This window comes from Pantherophis guttatus, chromosome 2 (genome assembly GCF_059756535.1).
Source record: "Pantherophis guttatus breed Tessera chromosome 2, ASM5975653v1, whole genome shotgun sequence".
NCBI classification, from domain to species: Eukaryota; Metazoa; Chordata; class Lepidosauria; order Squamata; family Colubridae; genus Pantherophis; species Pantherophis guttatus.
Genome location: NC_142064.1, coordinates 113,532,834 through 113,558,778, shown reverse-complemented (window position 1 = coordinate 113,558,778; position 25,945 = coordinate 113,532,834). Strand labels below are relative to the sequence as shown.

At 40.8% G+C, this 25,945-nt stretch overlaps 1 protein-coding gene and 1 long non-coding RNA gene across 25 annotated transcripts in view; one reads left to right on the top strand and one right to left on the bottom strand.

Moving 5' to 3' along the window:
* Positions 1-406: 406 nt before the first annotated feature.
* LOC148115275 (uncharacterized) lies at positions 407-7,912 on the bottom strand. 2 transcript variants are annotated; one of them, XR_015732819.1, is made up of 3 exons: positions 6,822-7,912; positions 2,634-4,734; positions 407-1,748 (listed from the first exon to the last, which is right to left on the bottom strand). It is a non-coding gene; the product is annotated as an uncharacterized LOC148115275 (long non-coding RNA). The 2 variants fall into 2 exon arrangements; XR_015732820.1 differs by lacking the exon at positions 6,822-7,912 and adding an exon at positions 5,640-6,011.
* The window catches only part of NFIX (nuclear factor I X), a 267,955-nt gene continuing 246,282 nt past the window's right edge, over positions 4,273-25,945 (top strand). For 8 of the 23 annotated variants that reach the window (XR_015732815.1, XR_015732811.1, XM_087888552.1 and 5 more), the window contains exon 1: positions 4,273-4,817. The gene's annotated coding sequence lies outside the window, so the exon portion shown is untranslated. Of the gene's footprint in view, positions 4,818-11,246; positions 11,552-20,252; positions 20,367-25,945 lie in introns of those variants that run through there. The other 15 variants (XR_015732814.1, XM_087888551.1, XM_087888555.1 and 12 more) reach the window with 12 other exon arrangements.

The window sequence follows — 25,945 nt, the reverse complement described above, 5'->3', positions numbered from 1 at the left end:
GCGTCTAAGGAACGACATGGGATGCACTGTTTGGAAAAGACATACAGTACGCATATTTGGGTCGAAAAGCAAAGGCTCTGATAAAACATTGATACTAGAATTAAATGAAAATTAAGCATAGTTTTGTGAACGTTGCTTTTGCTTTGAGTGGGGTCGTTGGGAAAAGATAAGTATTTTCTCTTGAATTGGTGACTTCTGATGGTTTGGAATTCCTAAATGCGGTGCTCAGAGATTCATTCTCTCAACAGGGACGGTCCGATTTCTTTGGTGTATTTTCTTCCTGGAAAAGGACCACAAAAGTCTTGTCCCACCGAAAACCCACCAATAATATGTAAACTCTTCTCACACAAATGTGAAATATTTAAAGACAAAAAAATTCAATTTCAAAAGACACAGGAGGGACAACTGATAGCATTTGTTTATTTATTAAAGAAATCAGATTTGTTTGGAGTTTGAGGAATCAGCAAAGGTATCTTTATATCTATTTCGCAGAAGTTTGTTTAAAAATTAGTTATACGGGGGAAAAAAAGCGTGGAGTTAATCGATTAGGGGTCTTTTCACGACAATCCTATTTCAATAGGAGGAAGAGTGCTGGTGGGCAAGATCTCCCTGAACTTTTCAAAGGCTCTGTTTGGGATTTTCACTTCAAACATCACTTGTCCAAAATTTCTGCTTTGTCCTAAGGGAAATTATTTAGAGCTAATATATTCAAACACACAAGGACTGCAATGTGATCTTGCCTGTTTAAAATCAACACCTGGCAAAATCCAGAAGAGAGATCTCTTCGGCAAGTCCAGCCGAGGTTCAGTAGAACATCTCCCGCAAATCACTGCCTCCCACTAGGCTTTTGGGAATGGCTCTGCGGGCCTTAATCACCAATCGCTGTTGAAATGGGAATTAAAATCCTCGGTTGGCTCGATCGCTGGTGGAAAAAATACACCGAGGGCAAGAACGGGCCAAGGGAACCGCTTTTAAGTATCGTTGATTTCGATGAGAGAAGTACACCTACTTAGATATCTCCGCTGAGGTCAACTGCACTTGAAATCTGAAAACTGCAGTCTCGAGGCGGGACTAAATCCTACGGAGCATCAGGGTTTTTGCTCCAGAGTAATCAAGCCTACATTTGCCGAACTACGCCTGGATTGTCTCCACAATGTATTAATTCTTAAGAAAGTGCGAGAAGCCCCTTTGCTGTTTTCCTGGGCCACCCCAGCCTCGATTAGTAGAAAAGTCGGCAGGAGATCCGAAATCAACAGGCTGAATTTCCCTGCCACCCCACCCCCCATCCCATCCCGCGCCGCTCCTGATCTCGCAAAGGCACGGCGGGGAAGGAGTTGCATAAAGTTTGACTATTTGGTTGGTCTCTTCAAGTTTTCTGCCTGCCAGCTTTTGTAAGAATATCAGTATAATATTATTTTAAATAGGTAGAACAACCCGAAGTAAGGCGTTGCCTTCTCCTTGCCCGAGGGAAAGTGGGAAGGTTGGCAAGGTGACAAGCATGATTTGCGCGAAGCGCGATCCTCGACTTTAACCCAGACTAGAGCGCTTCAGAGCCTGCAAACCGCTCCGTCCAAGACGACGCAAGTTTCGGGGCTCAAGAGGAGCCGCGGTCGCGGGAGAAGGAAAGAGGCTCATCCATCCGTGCCGATTCTGCTTGTTCGAGACGCTGAGACTTCTCCCGTTCGTTCGCCCTGGCTCGACGTAGGCGGCGCCATCTTCAGCCTACCTTTGAGGAAAACCTGAAAGACCTAAATTGTGATAATGATGACGACAATAAGACTAAGGAGTAGTAGTATTAAAAGTAGTGGTGTTAGGAGCTTGAAGTCTGCATTTCAGGAACTAGCATGGACAAACGAGCTGAGTTATTTAAAACCATTCGCTTAGAAATTCAAACCAACCGAATGAAACGGCTGGCTGTAAAATCACGCCTTTGACTTGAGGACAGTTTTTTACCTGCGAAAAGGTCGTGAATAATACTTTTGTCTTAATTCGGCAAAAATGCCCGCTATCCTTCATATGGGATGGAGCATGAAAACGAGAAGGAAATAGGGATCCTGTCAGCAGCCGGCAGAATTCAGTGTGTTCACTACCCAATTACATCAGCCGGTTATGTGTGCGTCCTAAATTCCACTGTTTTATTTCGCAAAGTTAAGCAAGGCCAGAACAATGAAAGGGAGATTATGTTTGTGTGTCTCTCTATGTGTATTTGCAAGTCTAAAAATAAACCTCGAAGTCTCTTTCACCACGAGGATTTCGAGACCTTCCCAAACGCGAGAAAGTTTTTTTCCCCCTTTGCTCTCTCTTTCTATAAATCGTGGAAGTTACTCAGTTGGAGAAGCCCCCCCCTTCTCTCCTGACACATCCACTCCTTAATTTTTTCTCAATCGAAGGCAAGAGCGGATCCCCAGGGTCTTTCCTCGGGAAATAAGTCCCACTAAATTCAACGTGGCTTACTTCCCAGGAAGCGCGCGGAGGATTGAGGCTCTACTGCTCGAATCGGCTTTCCCCGCCTCTGCAATCCGGAGGCGCAAAAGACCTTTCTAAGCGCGCATTCTCACGAGGCGGCGAGGGAGGGCTGTTGCGACGAGCTCACCCGAGCGCATCCCCCCCCCACCAACCTATGAGTCACCTGCCTCGATTAGCATAGTGTCCACGTGATGACTCCAAGCCCTCTTCAGCTGGCGGCGGCGGCGCCTTTTTGGAGTGAGCGAGAACGTCGGCGAGTGGCGGGCACCGACGGATGCAAGAGGCACCTCCTTGTTCCGCCTGTTGGTCCCATTGCAAAATGCTATCCCACCCGCCATCAGTGGGGATTCTTCCGTTCCCTGCCTGAAATCCTTGCGCCCAGCCCTCCACCACAGTTGCCTGGAAGAAGCAGGTTTCTGATGGGACAGAGCGAGCAGAGCAGCGCTTTGCCCCGTCGTCCGGAGGAGCCAGGCAAGGCGCAAGGGCTGCTGTAGCCTCGCCATCACCCGCTCGAATTTCTCCTTGGCCCCCGTTTTTTGCTCCGCGGTTGCCGTAGGGCCATGTACAATGACAGTGGGGTGCGAGGAAGAGCCCACCGAATTTTGTTTGCAATGGCTGAAGAGCAAAGGAGAGGGCTTCGTCTCCCCGAGGTCCAGCGCCCCCCCTTTTCCCGGCCTCTCTTGCGCTGTGAAGGGAGTTTCTCTCTATTGTTCGCTGGGAGGGGGCTCGTACGGAATCTGCGCGCAGAAGCCCCCGCCCCCAGATATGGGCAGGCTCAGAGAAAAAACGGGGGGAGGGGGGTGTCTCATTAAACCAAAAACAAGCCAGACTATCCGAGATGGCAAAAGTATTCCGCTCTCGCCACCTCCCGTCCCTTTCTTCGCGAAGGTGCCAAATGGGGGCTCGGGCGGCAGTGTCAGCGGCGAGTCAAAGCCGGGCCGGCCTAGCTTTACGGAGGCGGCGGATGGCGCCGGAGGAAGGGGCTGACTTGTCTCTCTTGCGCCTGGTTTGGTTTGGCTCAAACTTTCTGACAGGCGACCTAATTATGAAATCCCTCCCTTCTGCTCACATCACCACAAAGGGGAAGGGGGAGAAACCCAAACCGCAAGTGAAGTTTTGGTGCCTGCCTTTTATTGTTTCAGGAGTGCACAAGGCAAAAGCGGAGTGGGGGTGGGGAAACCTCCTTTTCTCCGACTCCTGCAGATCCTCACGGTCCTCTCGCCGATATTCTGGGAAGCGGCAGCCGGATCTTCGGTGCCCTTTCCCGCTTTCTATTCCGTCTTCCCCTTTTCAATTCGACTTTCCCCGGTTCTTTCTTTCCCTCTGTTTTCATAGCGCCTATCCAATGGACGCCTCCGGTCTCCGAACACTCCATCTGCAGCCACTTCCCAAAACCCGTATTCCAGCCCATCCCCTCCTCTGCACAAGGCGGGCGCCGCTTCCACCGAACTTCGAAGGCGGCACGAACAGGATCAGCAAACTCTAGCAGAGCGCAGAGCACGGTTCATGCCCCCCCCCCTTCTCAGCCCGCCACGCCACCACAGGCAAGCGTTGCGCACTCCGAAACCGATCCCTGATATTATGGATCGGCCGGGGGGAAAAGGGGGTAGAAGCGAATGCGAATGGAATAGCGTAGCGCAGGCCCCAAAGGAGAGGAAACTTTAGGGAGCCCCCAAACTCCCAGCAAGGCTCGATTTCCACGTCCCTCTCCCCCACCACCTCCCGCTTGCCTCTCTCGCTCTCCCCCCTCCCCCCTCGCTCTGCCCCCCTCCCCTCCGCTAAAGTGCACTGCTCCAGCTTGGAAGTGTTGCAAATCCGGCGGCACAGAAGGTGGCATTTCTCCAGTCTTGGGAGGCCAATCTCTTTCCAAATCAAGCAGCCGCTCCAGTAAAACACGATCCAAGCGGGGAGGGAAGCTCGGCGAGCCTAGACACGGCCAGCTCGGTGCCTCGGTGCCTGCCTTCCCGCCTGCCCCTTCAGCGCCGGGCGAAGTTCTGGGGTCTTTGGGGGTCGCGCTTTGCCCAAGTTGGTCCCGCTTCCACCTCCACGGACTCCGCCGCCGCCTCCCTTCCGCTCCCTCGCTCGCTCTTCGGCTTCGGGCCCTTGCTGAGCTCCACGTGGTGCCTCTTTCGCCGCTGTCTCATCCGCCGCCTCCTGCTCCATTGCTGCCGCAGCAAGAAGCTGAAGGGTTTGCGGAGAGAGGATTTCGCTGTCCTCCACCCCCGGTGGTGCTTTGCTTTTCGCTTTTATTATTTTTATTTTTTAACCCTGAGGAAAAAAATACATATGTATTTATGTACGTGTATATATATGGGATTCTGACGGTTGCCCAGAATCTCTTCGCCGTCACGGTACGTGCCGTGGAAATCAATAATTTCCTCTCTTATTAATACTTTCCCTCCAAAGCAGCGACGGACAATCACGCCTTTGTGCTCGGCCTGCCAGAACTGCCGCCGCCGCCGCCGCCGCCGCCTCCTACTCCAGCGGTTTCGACTTTGAAAAGTAATAGGCAACCGAGCAGCTCATTCGGGGCAGCCTCTGAGATGAGGGCGGGGGCTTTAATTACTGTCTTAATTGTGGTGGTGGCAGAGAGGAGGAGGTGGTAGTCGTGGAAAGGTGTGAGAGTCGTGCGGCCGGGTCGGGAAGCTGCCGTCTCTCGCTTGGTCGGGCGCTGCTCTGCCTTCGAGTGGGGAAAGGGAAGGGGTTGGGAAGGGGGTTGAATCCCGGAGAGCCCCCCCTCGCACAGCCACGATCCCGACCGGAGCCAGGCACCCCGGCGAGCTAAGTGTAAAGGTGTCGCCACCCCACACGCCCCTCGTCCGCCAGAGACCGAGTCCTTTTAAGCACTCCTTAGGCGTCTTGCCTGCTTTGCCCTTTGCCCTTGCCCTTTCCCACTTCTTCCTCAATCTGACTTTGAGAACTGCGCTCTCTGCTATCCCCCCTCCCCCCCACCACCCCGGAACATTTCCCTTTGGTTCAGTGTTCTGCGGCAGCTGCACCTCAACTTTGCGAAAAGAATCCGTCCCTCAGTGTTCCTCGAAGTCTCCTTACTCAGAGTAGAGGCTGCCCGGGATTTAGGCATGTGCCGGATGGGGGGGGAGGGCACCCATCCTCCGGTTATTATTTATTATATATGCAACACCACACAGCAATTGAACAACCAAAGTCCCTACCTGAAGGAGCTTACAATTCCTCTCCAGCCGGCCCAAGGGGCGGACTGGGGCCTCCCCGGGGAGGCTGTGTCTGTGGGAAAAGATACGAAGGGACCCCTCGACCAGAATGTCTGCCCTACAGCGCTGTAGGATTTCTGAGCCGCTAACAATAGATTTAAAGGAGGCAGAGGCGACGGTTAACTTTCCTGAACCCCTTTGGAACTGGGCAGAGCGGCGGCCCGAAGATCTTGCGATCTTGGCGGGCTCTGCCAGAAAACGAAGCAGCCTCAGGAGCTGGGAGATAGTCAGTTCAGGAACTGTCTCCTGGGGCAAACCGAAGGTTTGACTTCTAATCATTTGCGCGACTCTTTGCGCCGAATGAAAAGTAAAGAGGTCTTTAAATAAAATGGAAGCGGAGTGGGCGGGGAGAGAAAACAGACGGGCATTTGTTTGCGCGCTGCACCTTGGAGGTTTTAAGGCGAAATTGTGTGTGTGTGTGTGTGTGTGTGTGTGTGTTTAACGAGATCCGCCAAGAATCGACGCATCTTGAAAAAAGGAAGGGGTTCCCTAATGAGACGCACTACAGGCCAGGAGAATTTCTTGCGCTCCGAGCGATGAATGGAAAGCCGAAAGCGCCAACGCCGGTGCTGGAGAACCGAGTGCCACACTTCTCATTACGAAGAGGCTTTTCTTGGTTCTCCAGGCGGCGGCTGGTTCCTTTTAATCTGGAGAAGAGAGCCTGAGAACTGGATTGGCTGTAACTGGTTTTGAGGGGAGCTTGAGAAAGATGTGTCTTAAAGCAGCCGGGTGGGCATCTTTTTGTAGCTTCTTTTCCCACAACGATTCTAATCGGCCCAAAGAGGCGAGCTGGTGAAAGAAGTGGCTCCAAACCGGCTCTGCTTCCTGGGGAAAAGAGGGGAGGCCTGACCGCGAGGATATTTGAATTCAAATCTTCCTTATTCCCTCTTTGAAAGCGGAAAATTAAATTGCGCTTCTCCCGGATTCTGACGGAGGAGCTCAGTCAGGCTGCTGCAGGCCGGCTCGTTGGAGAGAGTGATTGAGCCTGCAAAAGGCTGGGTGGGTGGGGGATATTTCATGGACGTCGACAGAATGCTTCTAGGAAATGCTCCTGGGTTTTTTGTGGTATTCTGGGTCAATTAAAAGCAGGCAAAACATTCCCCCAAATGAAAAACATTAGCCTACCTTCTGCTAAAAGTCTCTTTCTCCTTTGCTGCCCCATTCCATGAAGTCTCTGGGCCAGGCAAGGTGGAGGGAGCAGCTTTTGCCCTGGAGTTCATGTGCCCTGCACAGGCCTGCAAACAGAGAAGGGCAAGAATATTTTTTCAGTTTTTGTGTTGGGATTCATTGTGTTGAAATTCAGATTGCAAAATACATTTGTTTGCCTTTCCCATCTTATTTCTGAGGAAACGTTCTCCCTGGCTTGTATTGTCCAGGAAGTCACTTTCATGGAGTGAAGAACAATGGGGCCATGCAACTAAATGGTGGCTTTCTATTTGGTATGTGAAAAATGTCACAGGCAGCATGAACTCACCTTCACCTTAAAGATGGAAAGCATGTGGCAATGACCAAGCCATAGCCTTTTCCACCATGAATAGTTAGCGTTTTTGGTAGTGGATTAAAAGATTATATAGGAGGAAACTCAATATCCTGGGAGAGAAATGGTGCTCATTTGAATGAGTGAGTAAATGCAGCACCTGATCTTACCAATCTTACCAGTGGAACAAGATTGTAAAAAACTCTCCTATTTGAGTAGGAAAACTGTTTTGCTGCTTTTGGGTAAGGCTACCTGAGCAATAACAGTAAAATGAATCTCATCGCTGTATGAAAAGCTAGAGCAGTTGAATGATCAAATTATTTTATTATTGTTAATCATATCACATAGTTATAGACTTGGGTACTGACTGAAAACAGAACTTTTGCATTCACCTAGTACAGCATCATTTCCATTATTATTAATATCAACATTCTGATCTATTAATGATTGTTGGTAGTTAAACAGTGCAGGTTATTTGCTAGTAAAAATACTGCCAACAAAATGCAGTTCAAATATAATGTGTGAATTGCAGAAAGACTTGTTCTACAGCAGTTGGTGCAAAAATAGAAGACATTTACTCATTTTGATGATGAATGTCAGTAAATGTGAAATGACAGCAGACTTGCTATGGAATTTGATTTACGTTTTTTGGAATAAGCCATCTATGTGAAGTCTGATTTGTCCTGCAACCTTTTAAACCTGAGCAGAGTTTAGTTGGATGTTTTAAAAAAAGGAAAGAAAAAAAGAATATCACCGAAAGGCAATGCCAAAAGAGGAGCCACCATTTGTTCATTCAGGGTTAGATGGAATTTTCAGACTAATTCTAGAGGGAATATTAACATTTGGTTTTTGCTGGATCAAAGCTCAACTAAAATCGATGGGACAGGGCATAGTATAATATGCTCAATTTTAATTATGGCTTGTATTGTGAACTTTCAGTGAACACTGTTGTGATGAGAATTTGCATGCACACTATTCTGGGAGACTGGAAAAACTTTGGATAGTATAGTGCTATCTCTTTGGAAGAAAAGGGTGATAGATTATCTGTGGATGATTGTGTTGGATAAGATAGGGATAGTTAAGCTGGTCTTCTGATAGTCTAGATAGTTAAGCATCACTTTTGATTACTGCCGGGGCTTATGGAATTGTACTCATGCAACTCTGGGGGAATAGCCGACTGCCCCCTCATCCATTATCCATTGGTATGTGGATAGTCACTTAATTTTGTATATAATATTTGTACTATCCGCAGAGTAACAAAAGGCTCTCATAGTTTTTTTATTGTTTTAACTGGAAAATAAACTTTTCACATCCAGAAATGCTCATCTTCTCATAGAAGTTATATGCCCTTCTTGTGCTGATAGAAAGTAATTGGGAATGATTTTGAGCAGAAAAAAAATGACAGAGAAAAATTGAACAACCCCATCTCTGCTTCCAGTCATGCTGTGGCCTTCAGTTCTTGGATTTCATTAAAAATGAGACTATCTGTAGCTATTCCACAGACTTAGGTGGACCTTCTTTTGAGGTTGATGAGCTCTTGGTGCTCTTGTTTTAATTTGTTACTGTTAGTGCAGTGTTCTGCAGTTGACACACAAGCAAGATTTACTTGAAGTTCAGGAATAATCATTGCCTGATGTCTAACTAGCAACATCTTTGTGTACACTTTTCATTTCAACCTGCTGGTAAGTAAGACAGCCAGAATGGCCTGGGAAGAAGACAGTACTTTGAATTGAAACCTGCAAATGAATGTTTATTTCTATAGATTAGCTGCATGCTTCTTTACAAGAAAAGAGACCATGGCGAAGAGCAGAAGAAAAGGGGTTAGAGATGCAGATTATTCAGAGGCCTGGCAGAGTTCAGAATCTCTCTTCAAGAAGGGGCTAGAAGGTTTTGCCAGCTGCAACAGCAGCTGCTCTGGTCCTGAGGAAGCATGCAAAGCACTGCAGTTACTCAGTCCTGTTTTACACAAAGTCATAATTAAGATTCATCAGGTTTAATGGACTTATTTCTAAGTCAGTGTGGATCTCATGGTGAGTGCTGTGGGAAAAATGTCTGAGTTAAGTGGATAGTTTCTTTAAAGCCACATTTTTTTAATTTAAGAACTGGAACATCTGATTTCAGCTTTTGCTTATATATGGTATACGGTTAATGGCTGGTCCTAAAGAAGGAAAAGCTTCTCCTTCCTAACAGGCATGCAGATTGTTGCCAGTTCCAGGGCAAGAAGGAAGCCCCCCCACCTCTATAAATCACAAAAGTTTATTTTTGAGCCCACTCCCCTTTGGCAAAAAATAGTTTTTTGTGCACAATTCAATTCAAGAATGTAAGTATGAAACAGACTCCGAAAATGGTGTAGAAAAGTTGGAAAAGTCATTTTCTTTTAATCCTTTCTAGAAAGGTGAGTAGGACAATTAGTGACTACATAATACAGACCAAAGAAGAGAAGAATTGATGGATGTGGTCTTAGGTATTCATGGTTTCAAATGGACCAGAGTCAAAGGAAGATTACTAAGCACTTCTAGCCGTGGGACACTTTCACTTTTTAAAAAATGTGTAGGTTATATATATCTCATGAAATAGAGGGGTCATGGAGGTTACATTAAAAAAATTATATGCAAACTCACTATTGTCCATCAAAGCTCATGCTTCAATAAGTTAGGAAGACTGTACTGGGTGTAGTTCACCTAAAACCAATGGAGTAAATAGTTTGCATCACCCAGTTACCCTACTCCCTTCCACTTTCTTCACTCACCATTGTTGGCAGTAGTGGGTTCCTCTTACCTCTGCTACCGGTTTGGAACCGGGAGCACACGCGTGCTCGCTTCACTCGTGTGTGGACCTTCTGCGCATGCGCAGAGCATCCGTGATGACATCCAGGCGGGTGAGCGGAGCCTCCCGCTGCCACCACTACCGGTTCACCCAAACCGGGAAGAACCGGTAGAAACCCACCACTGATTGTTGGTGGGAATTCTTTTACCAATAGGAGGTAAACCCACAGAAGAATCCTAACAGTGGTTGAAAGGATTAGGATCAGGATGACCATTAGTACAATTAAATTCCTAAACTAAAACAAGGCTATTTTTAAAACTCTTAACAGATTTACTTCCACAAGTTCCTAACCTGATGGATCTTATCTAGGTTCACTTTTCCTTGAGCTAAATGAAGATATGTGCAATATAGTGAACCTGCATTCCTGATTCAGGCATGTCAATTCAGGCATGTCAACCTTTTCAAGATTTCTGATCATGTTGCTCTCCATGCTTCCACACTCAATATTATGTAGGTCCACTTTAATAATATAGTACATTGCCTCCCACTTTTTTGAGCCAGAATGCTTAATTTCATGCTGAAACTCGACTGCAGTTTTGCTTCTATGGCTGTCATACTAGGTAGTTTCTGCATGTTGTGTGGCAATCTGTCCAGGCTAACTGGTTGCGTGTAGCTCTGCATAGTTCTTTTGTGCTGGCGGGGTCAGCAGGGCTGTTTTCTGGGCCCAGTGTTCACCATGGTCCCTTTCCATGACCATTGTCCTTGTCTCTTGTTAGCACTACTTATTTTGGGCCTATGGAATATGTGTCGATAGAGAAGAGAAAGACATTGACAATACTCAAGAATAAATTGCTTGGTAAGGCAGATGTCTATCAAGCCTACTAATTTGTCATGGTACAAATAATAACTTTTAAACATTATTTCCTCTGATAGGAGTTGCATGCCATTTTGGGTAACTTGCTAGCAAATGTTGCTTTCTTAGCATAATTTTGAATGGTTTTAAAAGAAAGTAGCTGAGGAATTCTTTTGTGTTGTCACCTGACTGTTTAATATTTTTTATATGGGGCTTCATTTTTCAGTGTGATTAATTTTATCGTTGTGTATTTGATTTTGTGAACACAGAAAAATATTAAGTCACAGAGCAGAGAAGCAGACATAGGTAGATGCAACAGAAGACTGGGCTCAAGGTGCTGAGATGGTGGGGAGGATTCCATGAAAGAAAATAGTTGTTCTAAAAGGAAAATAATCATGAAAACAATAACTCAAAGTCAGCTTGGTTCCTGTGAAATGATCCAGCATGCTTGTTTGCTATTCATTTTCAGAACTGAATTTTTTGAAAGCACTTTTACTTGCTGTGCATAAGACTCTTCAAAAGACTTGCAGAGACCTGGATATTTAACACAGTAGAAAACCTCACCCCCTCCCACATCTCTTGGCAATATTTTAGCAACCAGCAGTTTGGAGAATACCAGCGACTTTTTGTGTAGCAGCTTCTAGACAGAAAGAGCTTCTAGCAAACCCACTCTTTGTTTTTTAACCATAAGAGTCTGCTGCTGCTGCTGGTGGAATCAGCTTTGGAAAAAAAAAGGAGTCTTGGCTCTGGTAAGAGAAGGTAGTTGATTTTCCATTCGTTTTTGTTTTTTTTTTGTAAGTAAACCAACATTACGAATTTTGGAATTGATTCATGGCAGCAAAAAGTATCACTTCCACTTTATAGGAGAGAAAATGCTATTATTTTAAATAAGAAATAGTACCTATTATTTTAAAAGTGTGAATAAAGTGTGTGTGTGTGCATATGCAAGTGTATATTTATTAATAAAATCTTAGGGTTATATATTTGTAAAGCTTACCTGTAATATTTTTGTTACCATTTCTCCTTTTTTAATTTGAATATTTGAAGTACTGCAAATAGATTTTTACAAAATAACTGATTATTTGTTAATTTCATATTGGAAATTCTGGTTTATGTGGAGGACTTTGTTTTTTACTGATAGTATTCTAGATTTATTCTACGGTAGCTATAGTATATTGTACTCTGTTTCCAAACGTCTCCCTTCTCTTCTCTGACTTGCATGTATAACTCTTTCTGACCAAGTATTTTGGTTTAGAATTATTCTCTCTACTACTTTGGAAACAAAAGTTTTATTAAAAAAGAGAGAGAGAGGGAGAGAGAATCATAGCATTAAGAATACACAAAAGCCTAGAAATCCCGAAACTGAAGGGCACAATCCACCAAGAAATTTTCTTCTGCCAGCTATGTGAAAATAAAGGAGCAATTCAAAAGAGCATATTGCACTTCATGGCAGGCGTGGAAGAACTTGTGTAGTAAGACTTTTAAGGGTTGTAACTTAGAAAAGCAATTTGCTCATTTTAGGCAAGAGAGAGTCTACTAATAGCAAATAGCTAGCACAAGACATGGGTTGAAATATTGAAAAGTCATTATAAATTAGATACCTTAGCCCTATTTCATCACAGTTGCAGTTGTTTAGAGCACAGGGACACATCAACTTTGCTGGAATGTGAATACTGAAGTTCTTAATACTTACACAATTATCCAGTTAATAATTTGTATGGCAAGGAAATGAACAATTATTCTGAAAAAAGCCCCAGAAAGTTTATTGATATGAAAGATCTTGGAAACATTTGGATGAATATAGATAGGATGGGACTGCCATTGACCATGAGATTTTTCACTAGGGCAAAAATTATGGTTTGGGCAAATGTAAGAACAAAAACTACGGGTATGGAGATCTAGTAATAAACTTGTATTATTTGGTTTATTTTTAAAAGTCTTACTTTTGGAGAATGGAAACATCTATTACTAGCCAAGTGATTTTTTTAAAAAACCCTGAATTTAAATTAAAAAAAAACCTAATGAATGCTATTCTTTTAAAATATTTTTGGATTCACTAAATAGGATCTGTTGGTCTAGAGCTCAGCCAGAGATTGCGGTGTGTGGGGGTGATGGGTGGGTAATGAAAGGAAGAATAATGATTTCAGCAAACCCAATCTTTTAAACATAATCAGCAAGTATTGTTCAAAAAGTATTTGGATGACGAGGTCTTATAACATATTAGGCCAACTGCCACATTTCAACTGAAGCTCATAATAATAGAGATGGGCCCATTTCTTCTTCTTGAGTGCCATAGTTTTACTTCATGGTTAAATGGTTGTTTCTGTTCTCTGCTGCAAGTGAAAGGCAGGTGAGTACAGTAAATATCAGCCTGAAATGTAGGGAAGGAAGAAGAAATGAAACTGCATGATTTTCAGCTAGGAGGGTCTTCCAAAAATGAAGGGTGGACTTGTAACCATAGACCAATGCTAACCAAGGTATGATGGGTCAGTTTTTGCATTTTTCTATCCTGGTGCTTTTACTGAGTTCAACTTTCAGATTCTCACTTAGTAAGCTAACATTTGAACAGGATGTTTTAGTAACCGGCATGCCAACTAATTATTTAATTATAAATGTATAGATTGATTATAAAACATAATTCTGAAATCATTTGAGGCCTTATTAACAAAAATGAAATTTAAATGTACTTTTTAGAACAGTACGAAGAATATTTATTTTAAACTCTGGCACGGTGTCAGGAATTAGACTCAAAACTGACCTTACAAAAACGGCATTGATCATAATCCTGGCAACTCAAGTGTTTTGAATCTTTTAACTTCTACAGGGGAGGTTTAAAGAAGTGGTGATCAACTTCTTACCATATGAAGATATTTAACTGGATGGATAATGTATGTATCTTAAGTCGTTGGGCCAAAGGCAGAATCCAAATACCTGTCTTCATTTTTTTCCAAAACCTGAATTCTATGAATTGTAATTGAGCCTATTTGAATAAATTTGTGGGAAACTTTACAGCAGCTGAACTATGCTGTGAATTTGTATATATCATATATATATTACACACACACACCAACTAGTAAAAATGATTTCATTATCTAGTTTTAAAAAAAGGAAAAATATTTTTTTCTATTTTCCCCCCAGAAAGTATAATTAGGACAATAAACAGAACAAAGACAATACTTTTAGGAAAATATTGTTTCAAGAGTCCACTTAAGGGTATACTGTTCACATGGAACATTACAATATAACTCCATTTTGTGCATATAAATGAAACCCTGTACAATGTAGAAAATAACCAAATGAAGGAAATAAAACCTCCTGCAACCATCTATTTGCAATCTCTCTGTTTGCTTTAGCCATAGTGGAGAATATTCACTGTAAAGTCAAGAACTTCCCCAATAAAATCAGCAAATTGAACTATAATGAAGTGTGATGATTTTAACCTGACATTTGCAGTTGGCATCCTTAATGTTTGTGTATTTTGTTACTTTGGAGGTATAGATTAGATGTATTGTCTTTGAAAAGAAAATAATGTAGTTGGATGGCAAAGAGAGTTAAGGGGAGAATTCCTAATTATACACGTTAGAAAGATTGGAGAGAGATGTGGTTGCAAAGACCGTTGGATCTACTCAGTGAACATTGTTGCTTTCAACAGGAAATGTATCTACAGCCACAAAAGTTAAACATTTGTCTTTTTGACAAATTTTTGAAAAGTGGTCAAATTTGGATCTCAGAATCCAAATTCGGTTTCAATTCCCATGCCAAATTTGCATGTATAGAATTATGACATGTGAAATGTGTGCCAGAGATCATTCTTTTATGAAGAAATTAAAAAAAATGTTTTTGTAAACCTTTGATCACTTAAACAAACTACAGTACTGAAAATTTAGCAGAAGAATCAAAAGTAGATTTATGGGAGAAAAAATGACAGGCCTCCTGGTTCTATAAGACTAGACAGTCATCCATTCTTAAACTCAATGTTATGAAAAATTAATTGATTACTGAAAAAATCTCATCCCTGCATTTTGAGTATTTTATACATCTTCAGTATTTAAGCATTTGATTACACAGCTTTCAGGACACATTCATGTTTGGGTTTTGTATGATTTTTTTGGGAAATACTGTTCCAAGTTAAAATGTTAGGGAGAAACCTTAATTGTGCTGTCTCTCAACTGGTATTAAATGTATAAAGAACTAATTGTAAGAGTCACTTGTAGAACACTGCTATTTCCATTTCCCAATCTTAAAAATAGTTTGAAGGTGATTTGTGATTGTTTGTATTGCTTATAATCTTGCAGCAGAGAGAATACAAAATAAAAAATCACAATGCTGACCTTCCCTCCTCAGTTGTAGACCTTAGAGAAACAAAAATTCCTTCATTCCTCCTACAAAAGGGAAATACTGTAAAGTTATTCTTGTTCTTCTGCAGACCCTTACTCCATGCTTTGTTCATCTGCTCATCTGCCAAAAAAAAAAAATCTTATGAAGAGGAGCTGCAAAGCTATCAAGCATCTTTCCCTTTAAAAGGCCTTTTCATCAGGATGTTGGTGGCAGGATGAAGCAAGAATTTGTAGATAAGGGGATCCAGGCCACATACAGATTCAACAAAGCTTCCAATTTGTCAAAAGAACAGAAAGCCCTGCTTGGCTCCATTCTGAAATGAACTGCAAGGGAGCCCGGCAGGGAAGAAAAATAATCTCAGTTCTCAAAACAAATTGGCAGCATGCAGTTGCACCTGTCCAGAACCAGTTCACAGGTTTCCTTAGATGGAAAAGCACCAGTAGCTTATTCTATGACAAATGAGTTGCCCATCATCGGCTTCCTGGCCCTGTGGTCAAGAATGCTTAGGTAGAACATACTTTCCTAGTTCTCAGCAATGCATTCCCCCTGCATTCTTTATAGCACTTTGTAAAGAATGCAGGGACTCCTGTGCTACATAGGATGTTCCCCAAAGTATGCCATTTGAGCTCCCATCTGCCCATTGAGCTGGTTCTCATGGATTACGGGCTCCTCCATCTAGAAGTATCCCTGAAAGAATAGTAGAATCAGACTTCCATCTTTCCATTGAGGCACTGATAAGGGATAATTTTAAAAATCTTGTACAATCTTTGCTTCCTTTGTCTGGCTATTTCTTGTTATATTTTGATATTATTCCCTTACTCCCTCTGTCATGCTCATAAAAGGCTTCCTAAAAATAACATTGGGAAAGGAGGCAGGAGGAGAGAAGAGGGCTGGAGTATTTTCCATATGTTGGGCTGTGGGATGAGGCTGATTTCAGGTTCCCTTTTCGCTCCAGTATAGAATCTGGCTCACACACATTAATTTTGTTTTTTTGGTGCCGCCAAGTGATAGACTGTAAAGTTGTGAATCAATGCTGTCTTTTAACATTTGAAACAGCAGTGATGTAATGCAGAAGGACATTCTTTTTCATAAATAGAATATTAGCAGATCCATAGTTTGTGGTGTCACTTCTCACACAAAGAATTCTTAGATTTACCGATTACATTCTTCCCATTAACTGTCTTGCTGAGAAAGTTGTGCAAAGCATATGTGTGCTGGGATAGGTACAGCAGGTGGTCGTTAATGCATGTTGAAACTGAATCTCTTCAGTGGAATTGGTTTTTAATGAACCTTTTTCTTCTTTATCTTTTGGGGAGCAATCTAAAACAACTGAAATCTGTTCTCTTGCACCCTCACAGTTGTAAAGTTGTATCCTTTATTTAAGGAGCCGTGAAGCACAAACATTTGAAGCAATAAATTGTCTAGGGCTGGCCCTGTGATCAGAAGGAAGACATTTCCATTGGCAAGTTTATACTCTTCCCTTGAAAGGTTCAGAAGGTCTGATCCTGAACATTTTCCAGAATAAAATGGTTGTCTTTGAGCTGGCTTTTCTGATGGCAGCAGCTAAGTTATGTTAATGTGAGGGTGCTATGTGCTATGATTATATTTCAATCTGATTACCTGTTTTAATTATTTGGGGGGGTGTATTGTCATGGGTCCAGAACCTTTAGGATCATTCAAGCAAAGGGGGGAAAGGCAAGCAGAATGAAAATGTTCTTATTAGTATTTTGAGTGGCTTATTGTTTTGCAGAAGATTTAGACAGCAGATTAATAAAGTAGAGAAGATGCTGATACTTACTATAGCCAAAATGCAAGCTCTGTGTTCTGATACTTGAGCAGAAACAAATTTGCTGTTCTAAAGTTCTAAAGTAATTTTTTATTAAAATTTTAATTCACTATCCTCTGAATATTATTCAATATTGTTGAATATTGATCAGTTTTGTGAGCATGCAGGTAAGTAATAGTAGCTGCTAAGCATAGGGGCATCTCCTTTTCTGTTTAGATGATCTTGAGAACAGGTAGTGGAGTTTCATAATTCAGCCTTTTAAGTTTACCCCAAAGTTTCTTGCCCTTGACAGCACCACTGCATATGTGAGCTGTGTTCCATTATCAGAGATCTGGTTATTAATCTTGGCCAAATAAAGTTTGTCTTCTATCTTTGTTGCACGTGAATGTTCTGAGATTTCTTTTGAAATGCGGCACAAGGCCCTTAGAGAAGTGGAATAACAGTACAGGAAGCCATAGCAGGGTAGATTCTGTGGATGAAACAATTTACCTTGTTCAAGAATTTTCAGTAACAAATTAACAGACTGAAGGAATAGATAAAGGTATATTTAATTATGGAAATTTGATGGTATAGAATGAAAGGGAACACAATAGTTACTTGACGTGTCCCAAAACAAAATTAATTTTAACTTGCATTTGGAGGTAATTTCACATTTTAAAAAACAAGGCAGCCCATTGACATCTTGGGTCATCCTTTCAGAGATATTTCAGATTCCTTAATGCCTTCAAGAATGACAGAGTTTCTAATGTGCTGCCTTCACTGGAAAAACTGGGTTACATTCAGAGGATGTATCTGCCTTGAAATTAGCCCATGCTGAACTGTACAGCAGAGTCAAACATCAGCACAGGAAAGGTTTTATAACATTTTGTATTATGTGATAAATTGTTGTATGATAAATTTTATGTCATAAAATTGTTATAAAATTTGCCAAGGAATCAGTTTTAATAGTATTTAAATTAAATGTGGCCTCCAAAATGCTGATGCATTTTAATAATTTGGCAAAGAGTTATTTCAGAGGTGCCTGAACCAATATTACTTACTGATGACATAATTCTTGAATTGTGGTGTCTGAGTTTTGTACCTGTAAGGTACAAAAGTGCCACTGGAATCTTTTACATCTCAGTATTTTAATTACTTTTTGATTTCTATAATCAATGGATAATTGAAAACTTTTCATTATGAATGTACAAAATAATTATAAGTATTAACATTTACAGAGGGATAGAATCAAGATCACGTTAAGTATTAGTACTACTTTATAAAGTCTTAATAAGATCACATTTGGAATACTGCACCCAGTTTTGGTACCCATATTATAAAAATGATGTAGAGACTGTGGAAAGAGTGCAGAAAAGAGCAACAAAAATGATGAGGGGGCTGGAGGCTAAAACACATGAAGAACAGTTGCAAGAGTTGGGTATGTCTAATCTAGTGAAAAGACAGACTGAGGGTGGCATGATAACAGTGTTCCAATATTTGAGGGGCTGCCAAAAGAAGAGGGGGTCAACCAAAGCACCAGAAGGCAAGGCAAGAAATAATGAATGGAAACTAATCAAGGTGAGAAGCAACCTAGAACTAACAAGAAATTACCTAACAGTGAGAACCAATGGGTTGGGTTGTCTTCAGAAGTTGTGGGTGCTCCATCACTGGAGGCTTCTAAGAAGAGACTGGCAGCCACATTGGAATAGTATAGAGTCTCCTGCTTGAGCAGGAGGTTGGACTAAAAGATGTCCAAGGACTCTCCCAGCTATGTTATTCTGTTATTAAGGAGCTAGTTTTACATTTTCCTCATTCTTCTCTCACTTCTTTTTTTCCTCCATTGTATAAAAAACAGTAACAACAAAAAGTTTTTCTTTCATATTCAATGAACCAATCAATTATGTTGTTGCCTTTTTCATGTTCTGGCAGTTCTCTCCTAATGTCTATCTGCTACAGCCAGTGTTCTCCTGCTTAGCTCTAACTATTCATACTTAATAAAGGCTGATACAGTGACTCTCAGCTCTCTCAAATTGCTAACATGGAATCTGAATGGAGAGGAAGATTTAGAACTGCTTATCAGTTCTGCTCAGGGCCTTATCCCCAACAGACTGAAAGGACTGTATGGTACAGAAATTTGGAACCAATAAGCATGATATCCAGATTGCCATATATGAAAACTCCAATAACCTCTCAATTGCTCTCCAACCTCTTATATCAGCAAAAATTTCCACAAACCAACAGTAAGGTCTCACAAACTACTTCCTCATTGCAACTGTGGAACTTGTTTATTTTTTCCCCTAGAGTAGTCTGCAACAGAAACTGCAAAACAGTACTTATCTCAGCACATTGTAATATCCTTATGAGAAGCAACTTTCATAATCATTATGAGATTATAGCAGATTATGAAATTGAATTAGAACCCGAAATTTTTTTATTAGGTATGATCAAAAAGAACATTAGGAATGACATAAAATATTTAATACTTTACATAATAACGGCGGCTAGACTAGCAGTAGCACAACTTTGGAAAACAAATAGATTGCCAACTGATCAGGAGCTAATACAAAAGATATACACATGCACAGAAATGGACAAATTAACCTTAGAGTTACAGGATAAGGAGGACTCAAAATATTTTATAATATGGAATAGATGGTACCAGTGGATAAATCAGAGGAGGCCAAATGGGTTGAGATGAAATTTAGAGGAAATTAACATAATTAAAAAAATGCACTGCCAGATAGATAGAAAATGAAATATGTCACTGTAGGTTTGTATATATGTATATATAATAATAGAAATTAGTTAGTAGTTGAAGTCGTTTATTGTATATGTATATGTAAATTTGTTTCTTGATTAAGTTAACTTTTAACTTAATCAAGCTTTTGTATGTTTTAAATGTTTTTTTTAAGAACGAATAAAGTTTTGCTTTTTAAAATTTAAAAAAAAAAAAAAGAGAAGCAACTTTCAAACCTTCCACAAGGCTTTGGGAGTGAAGTATTGTTCCTATGACATCACAGCCAAGACAATGGTACTTCTCCCCCTTCAGGTAGACTAACCAAACACCTGAAGGCATGAAAGAATGTAACTGAACTTGACCATAGCAAACTTCGGAAAGACTTCCCTGTCAGGGCATCAGATAGTCTTGGTAATGAAAGCAGTCTTGTGAGGCATGGATGCCTACTAAAAGTGATTGCTATCCAATGATATTTTTTTTTTTTTGCTCCATAGTTTTGTAGTGGCCTTTTACTCTGAAACCAGTTTGCATTAGATGAGCCTCAACATTTCAGGAACTGCTAAGTGATATATGAACGTGCAATGAACTACAAAATAGAAGTGCTTTCTCATTCTTTCCAGCTAGGAGAATTCCTACAGATGCTTCTTGAACCAGAAGGACAGCTGATTCAGAATTGTTGACCATCAAAGATACTGTAGTCACCCAAAAGGCCAGGACAATTCTGAGCTTTTAAGGCAAGTCACTCAGTTTTATTGCTTTACATATTATTCTTTTAAAACTACATGTTACCCAGTGTCTTACGGAGTTGGTGGTGAGCTTCTAAATCCAATAAACTAAGTACCGGTAAGCTACACAGTCTTCTAAATAAAAAAAAAAAAATAAACAATTAAATAGTTGCTACTTTTCTATCAAAAATATAATTCAGCTTTTACATAAATAAATCTTTGTACTTTCTCTCATATTTTTGTTTTCCTGTTTACATTCATTAGAGTATTTAAAGCACTTACACTTTCTACTGTATCCTTTTACTGCTCTCTGTAGATATTTATTGTTATTCAGTCCTGAAGAAAGACACATCTATTTCACCCAAATATTTGTTAAAAGTTTAAGGAAGTCATTTGTCTGGGTTAGCAACTGGCTATGCTTGTCCCATCAGCTTCTCTTTAGGGGCATACTGTGAAAGTGACATTACTGCTACAATGCTATTCCAGGACTGGGAATGACCTGCTTGAGTATGCAGGTGTTCATGCAGTACTACAGACTTGACATATGTGCCTAGAAGGGTGTTTTCTTTGGAAAAGCCTTGTTACCTACAGTGATCATCTCCTGAAGCACTTGCTGTCCTTCTAGAGGTAAACCTGCTGCTCTCCTAGATTCATTGTTATAAACAGATACTATAATGAATCATAATACCTGTTTATAACAAAATCCCATCAATCCATCTCTTCCTTTATGGTTCCCTAATATGAGAAATACTTTTACTCCTGGACTGCTGTTTCAGGTTTTTGGGGAAGTAAGGGGATTTGGAAGCATTATTTCTAGGCACATGCATAACGTAGCATGAAAGTTTGCAATAGGTGTGTAAGTATGTGTATATGTCTGTGTGCACATGCACACTTTAATTGGTGCAAAGGCCAAAAGTGAAATGTATTGCTAGCCATATATCACAATAATAGTTTAGCAATTTATTTTTCTCCCAACTCTGCTTTAAACTTTCTCAGGGCTTCTTATGAGCCAATGATATATGGAAGACAGGATGCTGAGTAAAATAATCTCGGCAAGCAGAGCACTTTTTGTGTGCTTAGTTTTATCATTTCATTTAGTGTGAAGTGTTCTATCTTTATATCAGGATGTGCAATTCCCCCCTATTTCTTTGGTGATTTTATGGTACTCCTCCATCTTCTCAGTTTGTTTTGTTATTTGGCATGTATGTGACCAGATTTGCTTTAGATGCTTAGAAAATCTAAATAATCAACAGAAACCTTGCTATCAATTTGGCGTTCTTTCAGTAAAGTAAATTTGATGGTTCTTTATATAGATCTAGTGGAGACTTCTTAGAATGGCTTAGAGCCGGGCTGTCAAACTCACAGCTTGCCTGCCCCCGGTTTAGTGAAGGGGGGGAAAGTCCCGATATGTCACATGATGACGATGTGACGTTTGACATCCGTGGCTTAGAGGCATTATATTGGCTGATGTTTTTCAGCAGTTACATCATTTTTCATTTCTGGAAGTGTGATAAACTTGTAACATGACCATAAACCGTGATAATGACATTGGATTATCAAAGGAATTGTCAAAGTGGCTTAAAAAAAAAACCTCCTGCAGGCATTCCTGTCCTCTGCTCAGAGCATTCTTAGATTTCCAAATGACCTGCCAGTAACAGGTCACCATGGCAGAAGCAGGAAGGAAACATGTTTGCTGCTCTTCCTGGTGTTTATTTGTTGGTTTTAGAATTTTTAAAAAATATCTTCTATTGTAAGTAATGGGAAAGAATAAATTTAGATCAGCTTGAGAAGAAGTCTAATTTTACCCAGTATTTAAAAATGTGGCAGAATGTCAGAAGGATTTAAGATCCTCTGAATTAGGATCCTTAGCAGTTTTCTGCCATGCCCCTTTGGGGTCTTTCAAGAGTTGGTATTTTTTGATGTGATGTCTCATCAAAATGATCAGAGTTGAAGAAAGGGATTTAGGTAAAAATGGGGACTGATGGGAGTTACAGAAATAAGATGGTAAAAGCAAAAGAGACTTGAACAGTTTGAATTATCTGAACCATTCTACTCGTTCAGGCAGTGAGTTGAATGATTGAAACAATTAGATTCAATCTTATATTTATTTAAATGAGCATGAAATACGGTATGTGGTAGTAAGGAGCTAGTATGTTTCTATGAAGAGCCTACAAAGAATTTCAGGTGATGTAAATACTTTGGGTTTTTTTTCCTGCCAATATAAACCAAATTTAGTGTTGTGGAAAAAAATGATATTTTTGAGATTATTTTTCTGCTTGAAGCAAAGCCCATTTTAGACCTGAGAAACCAACATTTTAAATGTCTTGCTGGATGCACCAATTTCTGTGTTTATTCAACTCTTTTAAAGTGCTGTCCCAAGTAAGTGTCCCATACTAAGTGAGCTTTGCTTTCTTTCCATTTTTGCTACAACTTTCTACCATTGTGTAAAACTGTGTTTTTTAAACAGAAAAGTAATTGCTTGAGCCCACTAATCATTCTAGTTGCTACTTCTTACAACTTTTCCAGCATTCTTTTTGATACTAGATGGCTTGAACTGTATGCTGTATTTCAAAGGATAGTGGTACCATAGTTTATGTATAATATTGGCACTTTATTTTCAATCCTTCAGTTATAGATATCTTGCAAATTTTCCTGCTACATGGTGATCTGACACTTTTACTTTAAGACTCCAATATTTTTTTCCTTGATAGTAAATATTTAGATAATGTAGAGATTATGGTCTTTCTGATGAGGTATTAGAACTGGTGGCCAGCAAGCCATCCTAGCTCTTTTGGTTGATTATAGAACAACAGTTTTTAATCTGGCTTCTCAAATAGCTTCTGGTATAGAAACTGGCTTCCTTATATTAGGCGGAGATCAGTAACCCGCAGATCAGATGTAGTCTAAACTTAGAACTCTGAGGACTTTACTGCTGAAAGGCAACCAGATCAGCAATTTTAACAAGACAATCACTGGAAAAATGTATAAATGTTTAGATAGCTTTACACTTCCAAAACAGCATGAAAACCAACTGTACTTATTTTTTGCAATTCCCAGATATTTTCATTCCATTCCTTTCAGTCCCCAGTGCTTTAAAAGAGTATATATATATTTTCCTGCAGTTGTACTATTTTTGTGCTCGAGGGAATGTATGTGTGGAGTAAGAAACTTTCACTTTTCCTGGCTCTTTGGGGGGATTTTGATACCATTGAAGGGGGGAGGCAAATGCTGAAATTGATTGTTGGGAGTCAACTGCTTCATGGGTCAATGCTAAATGCACTGAACAACAAGCATAAAGCCTTCCTGGATCGCTCATTGTCAAAAGCTGCTGCCTTCTTAAAAAGAGAGATTGGCCATTTCAATTCATACGTATATAAAGCTAGCACGGGGCTAATGCCATGAGGGGATCCCTTTGAATGGCAACTTTTCCAGAATGCAAGTAATAACAAGATTAGGTTCAGAAACTATGTGACTAATAGTTTCATAATTCAAACATTCAATATGACAAATTGGAGATGGGGAATCTGTGGCCTTCTCATATCACTGATATGTAACACTGGCTAGTTACATATAGAGTTGGAACTCAACCATGTCTGAAGGAGAGAAGCTCCCCACAGGAGTCCTAAGTGATATGGATCGTGTTACTTAAGTAATATGCCCTCTTCTGTATTTTACACCTGAAACAAGTTTAAAGTAGATAGTCAAGGCCTTCTTGGTTGTCATATTTTTAGCTTTTAAAAATGCTAATACAGAGAAAATAGCTTTACTGGTTTTGGGAAAAGACTGATAATTTACAGCATTGATCTTATAGATGCCATTATTAAAATGAAAGGAAGAAACCATGAATTTCGTGAACTAAAGTCCTAAATGAATTGCTTACCTGCCACATGTATACAGAGACCGGTTTTATTGCTGTTCTTTTATATGTTAATTCGCTATATGATAATATGCTCTCATTTGTTTGTTTTTATGCTTTCAATGGCAGTACAAGTTTTAGGACTTGTCCTGGAACCCCCTGTGAAGGATCTGAACCTTACTGAAACAAACACTGAATAGCAATCTAAATGATTTAAAATATCAGTCCAAAAATGCAAATGAATGATTATTGAAAACGATTCTTCTGGATGAAAACAATTAAGCAAAACATGGAGAAGTCTCGCAGTAGGCCTACTTTCTCAGAAAATGTATATCATTGTGAATCAGATTGTTCCCAAGGCATTCCCAGATGTATGAACTTCAATCCCCAGATTCCCTCACTCAGCATTGTTGAGAATTCTAAGCATTGAAATCCAAACGTCTGGAGGGTGCCTAGATTAGAAAGTGGAATTAAACTTTTGAAATATTTCCATCTATTTTGGAAATATCATTTTTTGGACCAAAGGCCAAATAAAGGAAATTATTAAATTAGAAGCACTTTGAAAACAATATTTTGCAATTCTGACGTGCCTATTCTAGTCTGGGTCAGGCTCAAGGATTTGTATTGCCTTCAGTGGGACAGCAGAGTGTTCCAATGTGAACCACGAAGCTTGCAAGCATGTAACGGGCTTTTCATTTAATGGAAGTATCACTTGAATAAATACAGGGGAATGGACTCACATGCTGCTTCTGACATGTCAGGAGTAATTGGAACCGTACCCTTCTAGGCAGTTGCAGTAGTTCACGCACTTTCACAACACCATTGTTTCCATTCCCGAATGGAGAAACAGTTTGAAACTGTTTAATGTTACCTTCAGTTGTGGGAGAAAAAAGAAGTAAAAGCTATTTCGGTACAGTTCTGCCTTGTGCTGCTGCAGATTGTGCAGCAAGAAAAAAACGACATCTAGGACAGGCCCATACTTCCAGCTTCCCTTGGCATGAGGTTTCCTTCCTTCCTTCCTTCCTTCCTTCCTTCCCTCCCTCCCTCCCTCCCTCCCTCCCTCCCTCCCTCCCATCCCCAATGGAATGTAATAAATGCAGTTACATAGAACATAAACTATAATCACAATTAAAGCAAAACAAGAGGTTGAAATCAAGAAATGGCTCCATTTCCAGCATGAGAAACAAGTACCTAAAGACTGCAATGTGGAAATGCCCTAAATACCTGCTATGTTAGAACATGTTTTACATGCAGAAGAGTCCAGGTTCTTACCCTGCCATGTCCACCTGTGCTGAGAAATAAAGCTGGGCCAACCATTGCCAATCAGTGAAGTTACCTCTGACAAGTTGTCTAGCTGAGGATAGAACAACTTCCTATATTTTCCATCTGTCTATATAGTTGGACTACCTCGGTCTTATTACTAGGATGATTTACATATGGCTTTTCACAAACTGAGAGATTGTATGGTAAACCTCAAGCTGGAAAGAAAATTATATGAAGCAAACTAACCGCTCCATGATCACACAGACTGTGGGTGTCTTATTAACACAGCGAACTTACATTCATTTTATTGTTGGTTTTATAATTGAAGTGTCCATTTAACAGAACTGCCCCAGGTATGCTAAGACCTGGCCAAAACATTTTGGAGAGGTGCCAGTGGTGGTTAACATTAACATTATGTGCTTACAAGGTTGAGAATAAATTAAAATCATTTAGATCTTTAGAAAGGATT